This window comes from Cyphomyrmex costatus, unplaced genomic scaffold (assembly GCF_001594065.2).
Source record: "Cyphomyrmex costatus isolate MS0001 unplaced genomic scaffold, Ccosl1.0 scaffold28, whole genome shotgun sequence".
Lineage (NCBI taxonomy): Eukaryota > Metazoa > Arthropoda > Insecta > Hymenoptera > Formicidae > Cyphomyrmex > Cyphomyrmex costatus.
Window position 1 is genome coordinate 241,446 of NW_017276910.1, and position 7,591 is coordinate 249,036.

The 7,591-nt window shown below is 30.3% G+C and overlaps 1 pseudogene; it reads right to left on the reverse strand.

Annotated features, from left to right (window-relative positions):
• Positions 1–3,494: 3,494 nt before the first annotated feature.
• LOC108774944 (potassium voltage-gated channel protein Shaw-like) lies at positions 3,495–7,069 on the reverse strand (annotated as a pseudogene).
• Positions 7,070–7,591: the final 522 nt, after the last annotated feature.

The following is a 7,591-nucleotide window of genomic DNA, read 5'->3' on the forward strand; positions in this document are numbered from 1 at the left end:
TCTACGGCGATGACGTGTGTAAACTTTCGAAAAAATACTCGCAAAAATGTTTAAATTATACATTTTGTATTTATATTGAATATTTATCACATTTATATTTGTATGAAATAAATTCTTAAGAGGTGAATATTCAACGAATCAACGAGATTTCAAACTTAAGTAATATCATTCCCTTAAAAAGTCAACATTGTAAATCGAATAGAATAATTAAATTACATTATAAAGATTTTATATTAATATCAAAATTGTATACAGATTCCTATTTCTCTTTAACTAAAATATTCTCATATGTGTAAACGTAGTTAATTTAACAAATAATAGTGAATAGATAATCATTAAACCAACCAACGATAGCAGTCTTTTCGGAAAATCAGGTTTGCCTGCCACGATGACTTATATTTGATAAACTGTCGGTGAAGTAGAAAGATGTATAACTTGTTACAAAGTAGGAATACAATGCTTGTGCGTGCACGAGGTGCCGCGTTTACGCGTCCTGTCTCACGTGTGGGTTACAAGATATAGCTCGAGGTCGTGTTGAGTGGGTTGCTCTCGAGTGGGGTCGTCGCTACTCTCAAGCGAATTTCTCTACCGGTCGATGGCTTACGCTTGCGCGCTGTCACCTCTTCAGCGTTACTCCCGAGTTGTGTATACTAAATTTACGCCGTGAGAACAACCCTGACACTCACTCGTTAGTTGCGAGTGAAGAAGATTAACGTTCGATAACCCGAAGAATAATACTAATCATTCATGATATTATCTTAAGACATCCCCTCTTTTGTCCGCGCTTTAAACTTTTTCAAACTTAGTGTCAAAGTTTATTAAACTTATTTTCTGTTATTTTCTTTATTGAGGGCGACTTCGATCAAATTCTGATTAATTTAATCGGTATATAGTTAAGTCGATCGGCAGAATCGCTTCAGGCAAAATCTTTAAGACAGTTCATTGTTTTTCATCTTTTTTCGATAGATTAAACATAATTCTATAATTAATTTAGTAATTTTATTCATGTTACTTAATAAACAGTGTTGGTTAAATTAATCAAAGTTTGATCGAAGTTGCCTTAAAAAAAATTAAGTCATTAAAGTATAAAAGAATTAAGCACTGCTAACAGCGTTGACTCTTAATAATCTTTTGTATTTACTTAATTTTTTGTATTGTTTTTAAAAAAATTAAGAATTATTTAATAAATAAATTGTACAAGCAGGTGTATAATTATCCGGAATATTATTCTTTGATTATAAATTTTTTATAGCTGTTTTTTTATTTCACATCTACCATATTTGACAAATAATTTATCGTTTGAACGAATCATAATTAGGTAATAAGACCTTCCTATTTTCTCCTATTTTATTCAACTCAAATATCTATCTAAGAAACGGTAAATCAAGTTATGAATAAATATTTGCAAGTTATTTTAGAAATAATTTATGTATAAAAAATCTATGATTAATACCTATTAAATTATAATACATCTTTTAATCAAGTGGTGATCGATCGAGATCACGTTAAGTTCATTATTAATTTAGAAGATAAACTTGGTAGAAGTTAGTGATTCTCTGCTGTGTCAACATAATTAATTTTGATATGGCGACCTTGCTCATCTTTCTTCTCTTGGAAAAGCGGTAGAATTCTTTTTGCTTCGAGTTTGTTGTACAGTTGAAAATTGTATTTTTTCATGTTTCAGCATATTTACCTTCAATTTTTATATAAAAGTAATTTTGACAAGTTTTATTGTAATTGGATAGCTATATATAAATTAATAGATATATATATATATGTACAGAGAATATAATGCGAGTAACCTGCGCGTGTGAATAAAACGTGGAAAAGTTACTGACAATATCCGGAACTAAAAGGACGATAGTTAAGACACTGGCACTGGCGAGAATACATGCAGAGTTTACCGATGAACATGTCGGGCAAAGTTTTCGGTGTCATGTCGCCGTAACCTACAGTGGTTATCGCAACTAAGACCCATCATAAACCTCACGGTGTACTGTCAAAATTGTTGTTAGGAATTTCCTGCAAACTGTTACAGTATGAAAAGCTAGGACATAACTTTGATATCTCTCAAAATTTTGCAAGATAATAAATTTAATTCTCTCGTTCTCGAAGATCAAAGACATTAATTTTATTATATAAATCTGTTTAACTTTACCTTTAATACTAATATATATTTATATTACACAGAAAGAAGAGCTGAAATCAAAGTCTAAAACTGGGTTTTAAAAGTTTTTTTTGCAGACGACTAAACTTTCAGCAGATTCTACAAAAAGTTCTACCATTTTATTTAAACCGCACCTAGAACTGTGCCCTTAAAATATTTAGCTCTAACTCTCGTAAAACCAAAAGTTGAAAATACCTGCAAGCGTTCCACGGAAAACATGAGACTGGCAAAAAAACGGAATTTCTATAGTACAAGGAAGAAGACCAGTAAGGTCAACTCTTTGGCGGACGCCATACAGGTGTGGATAAGGATTCCAAGTCCGAATAAGCGCTTTGTCAACTTGAATAGTCGCAGAGCAAGCGCTATTGACAGGAGTTCTAGATAAAGGTTCGATTTTATCAGAAACTCCGTATAGAAACTCATCGTCGCTACTAGATCGCATTGATCGAAGTAGTAAAGCGCTTCGGGCTGGGATTTAGCTGCAACTAAGTTTCATAGTGTTCATTATGTTACCACAGCCAAAGATAGCCTGGTTAATTGATTATAAATTAAAACAAATTAGCGTTATAATAAAATGTTTAGGATAAGTATTATATATATAATTTTAATGAAACTTTGTATATAGGTTACGTATAAGTAGATAAATTTATAGAAAATATATAAAGCAGTTTCAAACTTTTTTCATCATTTTAAAAACTCTTTACCTATAATATCCAAAAATGTTATATTTATAGTTTTATATTAAAACTATATCTATTTATTCCCGCCAATAATATTTTTAAAAAATAATTTCTTTCTAAAATTTATATTTAAAAAATTATTTTTTAAAGTATTATTATAACATTAATTAATTCTTATTAACACAACACACAATATTACCATGGACAAATAGAGATTATTTTATCATAAAACTTTCATAAAATATATATTTTTTATTATATTTTAAATACTTTTTAAAATAAAAAAAGTTGAAAACTGCTTTACATTTAAGGGATATGTGTGACTTCATCCTTTAAAATCATTTATTAGTAGAAACTATTTTTTACTTGTGTAAAATAAAAATTTAATATTTCGAAGAATTTCTCATGTGAATGTACATACATTATCTTGCGCATGTGTAGACAAACCTCAAATATTCAGTAAAATGCAATTAACGATCATAATTAAATTAAAGCAAATATAATAAAACCATACAAAGTGCAGTGGAGTGTTTGCTGATAGTAATTCATGCATTACAAATCAGGTTAAAAAAACGTTCGGTAAAAATCAGTGGCGGTTTGAGTAAAATTTTTAAAGAACTTCCTTTCAATTTTTTGTACAGTCACGTTTATCCCTTGATAATTCTATTAACGAGTAATGGCGCGTGATTCTTTACGCAGAAACGGAATGCCGACAGATGGATGAAAAATATTGATATACAGGCTATACGTTTGGCTTCTGCTGAAGAGAGAGTACGGTTCGTCGAAGAGAACTCTCAAACGCGAGACCATAATCTTCGCCATCTCGTTAAAGTCCCTTTACGATACTCGTCCTCGAAACCGAAAACCCGAGCGATTTCTTCGTCAGTGAGCTTTTCATCCTCGACGTCGAACTTATTGAGGATTGTCAAGGTGACTTCCGTATCTTGATGTATACTATATATAGCAATAACACGACCTAGAGACAGTTATCTTAATTACGGAGCTATTAAATTATTCCATGAATGATATAATTATTTACAAATTAATTATGTTAAATATTTCTATATAAAACACATCATATAAAACAATATATAAGAGCTTATAATAATAAAAACATTTTGTTTAAATAATTAAATATACAATATTTTATTAAAATAGTTCCTACATATATTTGAATAATTTTCCTACTTAAGATTTAATCAAGTATTAGCAAAATAATGATGTTTCTTATAACACAATCCCATTAATTTTTTCAAATTTTATATAATTTATAAGTGAAAGAAAATATAAGTAGTCTTATTTGAAAATACAGATAAACAATGCTTTCTTAATTTTTAAACCTTTGTTTAACTTTTTTTTAGAAAATTGACGCAATTATACAATTATTATCAATAATAAAATAAATTAGATTTATATTAAAATTAATCTGTCACTGTGACGCGACAGATTGTAAGCGTGATTAGAGTTAGTTTGAATAATTGACAGAATATTGACACGAAATTATTGGATTTAATATCTATAATTCTATAATATGTATATTTAATGGAATTAATGCTGCAATGTATATCTTATTTTAATACAATATTATTTTTCAAGACATATAATTTTCAATATTGATAGATAGTTAAATAACATTATGCAATTTATTTGGACTTCAAAAATTTCAGTTCCTTTTTAAAGAATGGACTGCATATATCGCCCACGAGATAATACAATTTCCCCGTGCAATAATAATTAAGCATTTGTGCAAAAAAATCCGAATGGTTGTCGTAAAAGTAAGTATTCATTCAACCGGATCGTAATTCGTTAACGTCGGTCCGTTAACCGTGACAATCTAGTTGCTGGGTTTTTCTTCAACGTCACTTTATACGTTTCGTGTCAAACACCACTCACATTCGACGTCACTCTATCGTTCCATTTTCCATCTTTTATTTTTTTTTTGCTCTGTATAATTTTTCCTCGTAGAATATGCAAAAAAGGATATCCGTTTGAACAGGAAACTTGCAAAATTGCAAGGAGCGGCTAAATAAAGCGTACTATTTGACGTCGATCTTTTCTGCTAATTAATAAGTAATTACTGTGAAACACTATTCGATAAATTTTATTTTTACTCACTTTATCCGTGCGAATTTTTACAAGGATCTCCAACCATTTGAAAAGAAAATATTAAAAGAAAAAAAAATATTTTAGTTACACGTTTTGTTTCAGCGAAGTTTATTTGATGATTATTCGACAATGCATGAAATCATAAGGTCAGAAGGTCGATAAAAAGAAATGTACTATGTCACATATACGTGTTTTCTCGTCCTACAAATTCACGCGTGTTTATTTGTATAGTTCACCACACACTCAAATCCATTTATCAAGCTAGAAATGCAAAGTCATGTAATAGACGGAATTTGCCTCGTTGAAATTCCGTTAAAGTGATAAAAAAACAGTGGACATCAAACAGAGAGTTTGCAGATCTCTTTTATTTCATGTGCAATGGAAATTTATTTTATACGCATGAGAACAATATCTGCAATAATGTTCGTTATGAAACAATGTTGACTAGATTGTCCGTAGAATTACAAAATTACAGTTTGATAAAACATTTATTTTTACGGTAGGAATGTTGATGAATATTTATATTATCTCCCTTTTCACATTTATTTACAATTTGTCATGGATGTCCAAGCATGTCAATTTCAATATACGTATAAGCATGTCCATTTCAATATACGTATATATACATGTATAAAGTACATATGCAAAAAGAGAAATAAAAAATACTAAATGATTTAAAAACGTTTTAAACTTTCAAAAAATTTTTCCAAATGCCATTGTATTACGATTAATGATTCGCTAGTAATCAAATGTCAATTTAATAAATTAACAATAACATGAAGATGAGACTATAAAAGTTAACGCAGTTATTGTTGCGAAAAATTAAACACTATAGTATTATCTATAAATTAAAATACATAATTACATTCTTCAGAAATGAACGTTTCGGCTCCGCTTTAAACCATTTTCAGCGTGAAGTAAAATATAATAATAAAATATCGATTTTTTTCTTATCGTACATTTACAGCCCCGTGCAAGCAATCTCCTTCTAATTGCCTTATTCAAAAGTTCCATCTTAGAAAAGTAGGCAACAGACCACAAGCATCAGAAGAAACATTGGAATACAAATTGCACATTGCATTAATTAATAAAAAAAACTGTTTTCTCAGTGCTCAAAAATTAAGATATATAAAGTCCGTAAACATTTTTATAATTGATATAAAATGAGAAATGATATAGTCATAAACTGTTGATACGGATTCCGAAAAGTAAAAAATATGTCAATTTGCAATGTTTTTGAAATACACTTTCAAAAACCTTTCAATATATATTATAGATAATGATGTCATTTATTATTAAATAGTTTAAAAAAGATTTTCTTTTTCATTATATCAAACAAATCTAAAATTTAAATTTATCTGTATAATTAAAACATATATTTATATTGTAAATTATATCATCTTTCATTTTTATGCTTCGATATGTAATAATTACGAAATTAAATTGCTATTATCTCTTTATGTGTAATCTATTATAAAATCTACCGGTACAGATGAAATCTGCATTGATTTTACACCCAGATATGCATTTGTCATATGCGCGACCTCTCTATATCAGTGAAAGAACTACAAATACGTATATACAAGATACTTCAAAACATTTACATAATAAAATTTATATTTATAAATATGTATATGATAATGTAAATACATTAACGGTAATATATACACAAATTTTACCTTTGAAAGCAATTTTGGTAATCGAAATTTTTGGTCCATAAGATTAATAGACTTGGAACCAGTATCATCATTTGAGAATAAATATCAAGTGATAAATTGCATAAATAAACTTGAAATTAAAAGAATGTTAAAATGTACATATATATATTACAAAAATAAAATTTAGCAAACGAACAAAAACGAGTGACTCGATAAAAAAGATAATAAGATTAAAATTCGGTCATCTGTGTGATTCAAATTATATCGACCGAAATACTTCGTCACTTGAACTTCAGAGGGTAGTTCCGGTCGTGTAACAAACAGGGTGACGGCGGAAGGATGTGCAGGAGCTCCATCTGGTCTCAACGTGGTCAATCTTGTACTCTGCTCTCCTTCTCCCCTTTGCTATTCCCTTGCTCTCCCTCTTTCTCTCGTTTCTCCTTCTCTTCTTTGCTCATCCCATAATCGTAGGCGTCGGTACTTCCACGCGCGCGTACGTACGTCGCACAACGTAGGCGTCGCCAGCTTTAAGGACGACGCTCGTCTATGACGTCATATTTGTTTCATTCCGCCGTGCCAACACGCGTCCGGCTTGTCTTTTCAATATTGCAACTATGTCATCTCGTTTATCTCGCTCCCTCTACTGCTCTTACCGTCGTCGTCCGCTTTCCCCGCGGCCTCCTCATTCATCGGCGCAACGTGCCAGTTCTATCACAGTATGTTTAACATGTCGCTTTTTTTTTATCTTTCCTCACAGCTAATGCCATTGTCCCATATGCACACGTGCCCGCAACGGAACTGTTCTCCCGTTCATTTCCTAGTTTACCTTTGATTCAGCGACAACACTATTAGCCTGATTATCGTTTCACCTAATTATTTACTACCATGATATTTTAGTATTGGAACATTCTGTGACGTTAACTGTAGGCGTTTCAGATGATTAAAGGATGTATGGATAGGTCAACTGATAGTATGAAAAA